The sequence below is a fragment of the Herpailurus yagouaroundi genome, unplaced genomic scaffold (genome assembly GCF_014898765.1).
Source record: "Herpailurus yagouaroundi ecotype Mexico unplaced genomic scaffold, PumYag 163, whole genome shotgun sequence".
Lineage (NCBI taxonomy): Eukaryota > Metazoa > Chordata > Mammalia > Carnivora > Felidae > Herpailurus > Herpailurus yagouaroundi.
Genome location: NW_024412404.1, coordinates 44,540,678 through 44,547,932, shown reverse-complemented (window position 1 = coordinate 44,547,932; position 7,255 = coordinate 44,540,678).

Below are 7,255 nucleotides of genomic sequence, written 5' to 3'. Positions count from 1 at the left end.
GGACCCCAGCTAGTATTCTTATTATCATGATTCTAAATTCTGGTTCAGACATCTTGCTTTTATCTGTGTTAAGTCGCTGGCTGTTGTTTCTTCCTGCTCGTTCTTTTGGGATGAATTTCTTTGTTTCATCATTTCGAAGGAAGAAAATGAATAAAGTAAAAAAAAAATTAAAATTAAATAATTAAACACAACACACACACACACACACACACACAATCAAATAAATTATATTAGATCCTAGCTGTGTTTTGGTTTGTTGAAAGGAGCTTGATAAATTAGAGAAAACAGGGGGACAAAAGGAAAACGTTTGAAAATTTGAAAAAATGAATACAATGAAATAGAATAAAATGAAATTATGGAAGTAAAACAGAATTTGAAAAATTTAACAGAAAGTAAAAAATATAGTAGAAAAAAATAAAAGAAAAATATTTTTAATAAAAATTGAAAATAAAAATACTTTTTTCTCTCTCTGGATTCAAGAAAAAGAAATGAAAAAGAAAAAAAAGAAAATTAAATAGATGAATCAGTGAACAGACTGAAATACAATTGAAATGACATTGTTTTTCCCTAGAAGTCAAACTGTGAAGCACTTATAGTGTCTAAACTAAGCAGGTGGAGAGACTTACGGTGTTCCTAAAGAGCGAGGTTGGCCCAGTTGGGCAGGGCTTAGTGTAATGGCTTCGTTGTCCACTAGATGGTGCTGCTTAGCTTACTGGGGTGGAGTGTTGTGGTGCTTGTAGGTGTGTATCTACATGCTTGGAGGGGTGACAATGCTGTCACCCAGCTACCTAGTCTCTAGTATAGGAATGCTGTTCTCCCCAATCAGCAATCACTTACCCATCCTTTGTCTCTGGCTTCTGTCTGCTACCTTTACACTGTGACCAAGCCATTAGTTTGCCAGGCAGCACCTCCCTTCTGAGTTTGATTTCAGATGCAACTGTGTTTCTTGACCCCTCACTTCTGAGGGACTGTGGCTTTCACCCACTCAGACCCTCTGGGGGAGGGTCTCACTGAGCAATGGCAAGGTGCTGGCCACACCCAGGAACATTCACAGAACTGTGCTGCTGCTAATGCCCAGAGACTGCGACTGGGTGCCATCCTACCCCAGAAAATATTCATGTGATCATGTAGCAGCAGTGTTTCAGGGATTATGGAAAATCACAACACACATCTGGCACCAGGCTTCACCCTTAATGCTCTTGTTCCAGCACCAGTGAATGTAGTTGTTCTCCAGGGTCGACTAAGGACTTTGCCTGTTGGGGGGACATGCAGCCTCTATCAAATGCCCTTCCAGCAGGGGAACTGCCTCTCCCTGTGTGGCCCAAGGATCCCCAGACCTTACTCTGCTCCTGGGGATTCACCATGCTCACCAGAGCAACACCAGTTATCAAGCTGTGGAGTTTCAGACTCTGAGTTCCCCCTGTTTATGGAATGGAATTTAAACCCTCTCTCTTCTCCTTTCTCCCTTTTTAGTTCAGTCCCTGTGGCTGTTTCCACTTTTCCACTTTCTCTCCAGCTGCTTTTGGGGGGAGTGCTTTTCCCATTCTCTCCACCTGTCTCTGTCCTCTTTCCACAAGAAAAACAGCTCCCTGGCTTCTGCGGCTTCTCTCTCCCCTAATTTACCTATCCGTGCCACATACCTGCCAAGTTCTGTGGTTCAGGTTGTACAGATTGTTGTGTTAATCCTCAAATTATTTTTATATGTGTGCAGGATGGTTTATTGTTGATCTGGCTGTATTTCATGGATGCGAGATGCAAAAAAACTTCCATGCTGTTCCGCCATCTTGGATCCTCCTATTTCAGGGACACCTGGGTAGCTCAGTTGGCTAAGCATCCAACTTGAACTCATGTCATGATCTCCAAGTTTGTGTGTTTGAGTCCTGTGTCCAGCTCTGTGCTCCTGAGATTTTAGGAGTCATGTTTTAAAGCTCTGAACACAGTGATTATTGTCATGATAGTGGTGGCAATGATGACAAAGAAGAGGAAGAGGAGAGTATCAGTCATGATAAAGATGATGGTGATAAAGAAGACAGCAAAAATATCGGGGGTGGGAAAGAGAAGAGGAGATAATAATAGTAATGTCAACAGTGATGATGATGATGAGGAGGAGGAGGAGGAGGTGGTCTTTCCTCTTGATTTTTTAGAGAGGTTCTCAGAGCTAATCCTGCCTTTTTATTACATGTTTCAGTGGCTCTCATGCTCTGCTTGACTGAAAACTTCAAGAGTACAGAGTCCTTTCTTCCTAGATACTCCTTTTGTGCTTACTGACAAAAAGAATGGACTGCAAGTAACTCACAAGTGCTTGTATGTATTACAGACGATAAGAAAGTAAGCTGCTTTCTGAAAGAGGCCATTTCAATTTCTCCTGTAGGGGACAGATGGAGAAAACACTACATTTAATTTAGCTGTCTGCTTCTGATTTTTTTCATGGATTTTCTTTTTCTTGAGGGCAAAATAGTTTTCTTTTACATTTCTTTGACAGATACATTCTGGTGTTCTCCTTAAGGTTTTTAAACTTGCTTTGGGTACAGTAGGACTGCCCTCCAGACATTTTAAGAAGGTTGACTGACAACGTTTGGGAACAGCTATCATTCTGCATCTTGACAAAAATGGACGGCTTTTTAGTAAATGTGACGGGCAATGGTCAGAAGATTAATTTTCAAGAACATATTCGAGGTACTCTTGGCAACATGCATGATGTATGTTACTACAGCTTTGGTGCCAGGAGTGTGTGGTAAACTTAATTTATGTGGAGGTAGAGGATGTCTATGCTCATGCTCACAGATCCATAAGAAAATAGAAACCATAAAAATTCCATCTATAATTATTATATGTAATTTATTATGACTGTAGTCCCAGAGCGATTGATATTCAATAAAGTAAAATTTACTGGAAGAATAATTCTAATCCTACTGCTGTTAAAACATGGATGTGTGAAAAACAAAAAGGTACCCGAGTTGCAGAATTTCTGCGTTAGTACCCAAGAGGGAGGTGGGTTTACTGCAGTCTAACAAGTCCGTGCCTGGGTCCTGTGCTTCTGACAGCACTTTTACTATAGCAGCTCTTGGTTTATAGGAGTTAAGTCCCACTATGAAGTAGAAAACTGAGTAACAGAACACCAGTTCTCAAATCTTATGATTTAAATATTTATAGGTGACAACTTTAGAACAGGTCAACTTCACTATCAGATAGTCCTCAAACAAATCGTATTTTTCCCTAAACATCTCTTTAATAGAATGGAACAGTAATTCCCATTTGCAGGTGAAAAAAGCTGAGGTATTGACTACAATCTGTTTTGAAAATTTATAAAGAATTGTCATCAGAAGATCAATTCTTGGGTCCCATGATTCAGAGTAATTTAAAAATCTGATCCATTATCTCAGAATTCTGTAGGATATGGTCTCTTATTTTAGTCTTTCATTCAGTCAAACAAGTAAGTATTGAGATCCTGCTATGTGCAAATTCTTTGCCTTCTAGGGGAGTTGGAAATTTATAATCTTATTGATAGTCTAATTTACAAACCTCTTTATTGTTTTACATTGAAATCTTATGGTTAAAATAATGTATGTTTGTTGTAAACATTGAAGTACTACATTATTATAAAGTTAAAAATAGCCCTCTCCTTATCTCCATTCTAATAAGAAATCTTTATTAGAATGTTTGTATAATTGTCCTGATACTAACGATATCATAGGATATATATTATTTTGCATCTTACTTTTCTTCTCTTAATAGTAAATGATGAATTTCTTTACATGTCAGTAAATTCAGATGGAATTCTCCTGCTATTTTTAATCGATGATTAGTGTTTCTTCCTATTATAGTAGCTACATGTATTTTTCAAGTCACTTATTAATAGACTCCTTTTTCTTTTTTACATTTTCATGTTTCTAGATTTAGCCCCTTACATTTGTCCCCTAGTTCAGACTGGAATTACTTCATGATCAGTTATCTTTTTCCTGCTTATCTGACCTCAGACATCCTACTTTCCATCCTACCTGCACATGGCTACCAAGGTCATAGTATTAGAGTTCCAATCTAATTAAGGACTTCTCATTAACCATTAAGTGATGTGCATACCTCAGTGTAAAATTCAGTGTCATCTCAACCCATACAACTCAACAGAAAAAAATCTGATTAAAAATTGAGCAGAGGAACTGAACAGATATATATTTTTTTTCCAAAGAAGATATATACATGGCCAGTAGATACATAAAAGGTGGTCAATATCATTAATCAGGGAAGTACAAATAAAAACTAAAATGAGATATCACCTCACAACTAGGATTATGATAAAAAAGAAAAAAAAACAAGACATAGCAAGTGTTAGCTAGGATGTGGAGTAAAGGAAACCCCAGAAAACTGCTTGTGGGAATAAGCAATAAATTGACATGGCCATGATGGAAAATAGTATGAAAGTTCCTCAAAACCATATAATATAATCTAGCAATTTATATAATTGCAATTCCTAGAGTATTTATTCAAAAAAATGAACTATCTACAGGGTACTTATCCAAAAATATGAAATCACTATCTCAAAAAGTTATCTTCACATCCATGTTTATTGCAGCATTATTTACAATAGCAAGGACATATAAACACTTAAGTGTCCATCAATAGATGAATGTATAAAGAAAATGTGAGACACACACAGACCTCCTCCCTCCCACACACATATAGTAATATTATTTAACCACAAGAAAGAAGAAAATCCTGCCATTCGCAATAACAGGAGTAGAACTTGAGGGCATTATGCTGAGTCCAACAGAGAATGAAACACCATACTGCTGCACTTATATGTGGAATATAAAAAATATGAACATTTAGGTAAAGATAACAGATGGGTGGATACCAGAAATGGGGTGGCAGATGAACAAATCAGGTTAAGTTGGGCAAAAGATACAAACGTTCAGTTATAAGATAAATAAGCCTTTAAAAAAAGATTCAGTACTTTCTGAAATTTGTAAATTTGATGAGCTCTCCATTCCCCTCATAAAAACATTCTACATCTTTAGTCAAACTAAACTCTATCCCCATATTTAAAAATATTACTGTTCTTCCCCTTCCTAGTCTCTTTATCTTGAACATTCTCTTCAGTTTCTGAAGTCATTACTGTATTTCTTTTTTTTTTATTTATATATGAAATTTATTGTCAAATTGGTTTCCATACAACACCCAGTCCTCATCCCAAAAGGTGCCCTCCTCAATACCCATCACCCACCCTCTCCTCCCTCCCACCCCCCATCAACCCTCAGTTTGCTCTCAGTTCTCAACAGTCTCTTATGGCTCTCTCCCACTCTAACCTCTTTTTTTTTTTTTTTCCTTCCCCTCCCCCATGGGTTCCTGTTAAGTTTCTCAGGATCCACATAAGAGTGAAACCATATGGTATCTGTCTTTCTCTGTATGGCTTATTTCACTTAGCATCACGCTCTCCAGTTCCATCCACGTTGCTACAAAAGGCCATATTTCATTTTTTCTCATTGCCACGTAGTATTCCATAGTGTATACTCATTACTGTATTTCAAGCTACAATTCAAATTATGGGCCCCGTTGAAACTCTTTCTTACCCTACCTCACCCTTTTTACCAATATATACAAAAATTTAGGCTTTATCTTTCTGGACTATCTAGCAAACTGCCGGGTGCCATATAGTCTTGGTCTGCTATATAGGAGTATAATGATGAGCAGGAAAGAAAGATCACATTACACATATCTATAACACAATATTCAGAATGTGATATATGTTTCTCATATCTCCCATCCACTTTGGAGCACCTCCCCCACCATGTGCTTGTAAGTAATAAATATTATAATGGTAATAATTACAGTTTAATGAGTATTTACTACATGTGCTAGATATCACACTCACTACTTTAACTTTTTTTCTTTAAATGTCATAATAAAGACACAAGATAGTGGCCATCATCCTTTGCATATGAGGAAAGAGACTGTGAAGACACAGCTACCCAAGCAAAGTCATGTACCTACTATTTAGTAAAGCCAGAATTTGAATACAAGTTGTGAGGATTCTTAAACTTTACATTTCTTTCCCTACAATTTGCAAATTCAATCAATAAAATAGTCATTAGAAGAACTAAATTGGGGTCCACAACCCAAGGTCCCTGACACAAGAAGATATACAGAAGTCAAGCTATGAGAAACATTATCCTTTAGGGACTGATTATTAACTAATAATGACATGTCACTACTTCATAGCTAATTAAAAGAAATATATTCTTAAAAGATCAGGTAAATTGCCCACTAGTGTGATTAAAAAGAATTTCCTTCTAGGGCTCAAGTGTAGACAGCTTGTCATTTTTTCCCGCTCCCCCATTCATTCTAGATCATAAAGGAGCATTGCTCTTCATTGAAAGATATCGACCACAAATGGGTAATTCATCTTTGTTCCAAGCAAATTATGTTTCCTGTCCCTCTGAAAAATTTAATCATTAGGACAAATTCTGCCTGTATTTACTCTTTCTAGGGAAACCTTACATTTGTCAAAATGAATGACCACTCTCCATGAAATATGTTCTTTGATATGGATTATAGTTGCTTCCTCATTCGTCTCTCTGCCAGCCATTTCACCATGAGCATTAGCTGTCTATGGCTGCTATAACAAATTACCACAAACTAAGTGCTTAAAAAAACAACACAAATTTATTTTCTTACACTCGAGTTTAAAAGTCCAACATGGGTCTACCGGGCTAAAATCAAGGTGTCAGCAGGGCTGTTTCTTTTCTGGAGATGCTAGGGGAGAATCTATTTCCCTGTCCTTTCCTGTATCTAAAGGCCACGTGCATTCTTTGCCTCATGGCTCCCTGGCTCCATCTTAAAATACAGAAACAGTAGATTGAATTCTCAAATTTTACAACTGTGACTTCCTCTTCTGTTGGCCTGGATGTTCCAGCATAATTTGCCTACCTCAACGTCCTTAACAACATCTGCAAAGTCCCTGTTGCCATGTAAGGTACACCTAATCAAAGATTCAGAGGATTAGGATGTAGACACCTTTGGGTGGCCATTATTCTGCCTACCATACTATCCCTCATTCTTCTCTATTCTCCAGACCATTAGCAGAGTAGACATCTTTAAATGTAGTTTATAAACAGTCACATCCATGTCCAAAATTCTCCAGTTGCTTATCCTATCACATATAACATACAAGGAACTTCATAATTTGGCTTTTGTTTACTTAGTCATCTTCATAGTTCACTATCCTTACTAAAATGCTTTTGCTCCATATTTATTCACT